This window comes from Acipenser ruthenus, unplaced genomic scaffold, assembly GCF_902713425.1.
Source record: "Acipenser ruthenus unplaced genomic scaffold, fAciRut3.2 maternal haplotype, whole genome shotgun sequence".
Taxonomy (NCBI): domain Eukaryota; kingdom Metazoa; phylum Chordata; class Actinopteri; order Acipenseriformes; family Acipenseridae; genus Acipenser; species Acipenser ruthenus.
In genome coordinates this window covers 125,548-127,500 of record NW_026708147.1, presented here as the reverse complement: position 1 = coordinate 127,500, position 1,953 = coordinate 125,548, and positions in this window count along the sequence as shown.

Genomic DNA, 1,953 nt, shown 5'->3' with positions numbered 1-1,953 from the left:
AAACCGGCACGAGAACCGCCCCTCTCAATGGACACGTGCGAGGCGCGCTCACATCCTGCCCAGAAATAGAACCTCAATCCCCGGGCTTCAGCGTACAACACCGTGAAGTCTCAAGCGTTCGGCCCGATCCTTGGACTCCCATCCGGAGAGAGCGATGGTGTGGCGACCAAACTCGGCTCCGCTCACCCCAGTCCACGGTAGGGTGGGTCGGGCAGGGTTCCTCAGATCAAGCACGGTAAGACTTGGGTCTATAATGCGCGCGCGTGCGTATGGATTTCGTGAAGGACCCTTTGCCCACAACAGAGAGAGACCATCCGGGAAGACAAGGAGGAATCCCGTCAACTCCTGCCCAGCCACAGACTCCAAAGGACGGCTCCAAACGGGTCCTTCACATGCATTCTGACACCTCGGGTCCTGACTTAGTCAAACCATTTTGATCAAAAAACCCTGTCGACGGAAATCTCCGCGGACCCCCCCGTTGTACCTTGACCGCGGGACCCTGAAGGGAGGGAGGTCCCGGGTCCTTGGGAACAGGAGTCGCCGCCGCCCCGCAGCCCCGTTTCGCCTCCGCCCTCGGCAGACTTCCACAAACGGCCCCGAGGTGGCCATGGTCATCTAATGTTAAAGATAGGGAACATGACCATGTTTTTTTGAAAACTTTGATTCTGACGGAGCCGAAAAAGTCCGGACTCTGGTCATATAATGTTAAAGATAGGGATTTCCCTCCGAAAATTCCCCTCAACATGACCATGGCTCCCAAATCACCCCGGAGAAGGTAGACATGACCAGAGACTGAAAGGGAACGCACGGAGGAGCCAAGGGCGCAAACCCCAGTTCTCGAGCCGGAAATGGGAGCCTCCAGGCCCGCATGAACGGGCGCCCGGGCACGGGAGGTCAACCCCCCCCCCCCTTCCCGCAACGTGACCAGAGCTTGGCCAGGTCCTTAAGGGGGCTTAGCCCGGTCCTGAGCCCGAGGAACGGGGCCTCCAGCCCGGCCTGAACCGGCGCCGGGCGCGGGAGGGGGCCACCGGGCAGACTTCCAAGGGAGGATGTCGCCAGGGGGTGAAGGGGGACCCTGACCGGGGTGCAGGGCCTCCCACACGGCTTAGATCGGTCGCTCGTGCCCTTAGAATGAACCTCCGTCCTGACTTAGAAATATTTTTTTGATCGAAAATGCCGTGCCCCTAGTAATATGCACCTACCTCCCCAGTGTATCTGCCATCTAGTTGCATTAAGGGAGGAAGCCACGAGTTCACAGGGACCTCCTGGAACTCTCGCTCCGTAACACATAGCAAATCTGTCCCTTCAGAAGAAGGTAACTTTTAATTGGAGCTCTGGTCATGTCAGCTACTTCTGCCCATGGTCATGTAGGCTAATTCTGCCTCTGGTCATGTCAGCTAATTCCGCCTATGGTCATATTAGCTAATTCCGCCTCTGGTCATGTCAGCTAACTCCGCCTATGGTCATGTCAGCTAACTGTGCCTATGGTCATGTCAGCTAACTGTGCCTATGGTCATGTCAGCTAACTCCGCCTATGGTCATGTCAGCTACTTCTGCCCATGGTCATGTCAGCTACTTCTGCCTATGGTCATGTCAGCTACTTCTGCCTATGGTCATGTCAGCTAACTGTGCCTATGGTCATGTCAGCTAACTGTGCCTATGGTCATGTCAGCTAACTCCGCCTATGGTCATGTCAGCTAACTGTGCCTATGGTCATGTCAGCTAACTGTGCCTATGGTCATGTCAGCTACTTCTGCCCATGGTCATGTCAGCTACTTCTGCCTATGGTCATGTCAGCTACTTCTGCCTATGGTCATGTCAGCTACTTCTGCCTATGGTCATGTCAGCTAACTGTGCCTATGGTCATGTCAGCTACTTCTGCCCATGGTCATGTCAGCTACTTCTGCCCATGGTCATGTCAGCTACTTCTGCCCATGGTCATGTCAGCTACTT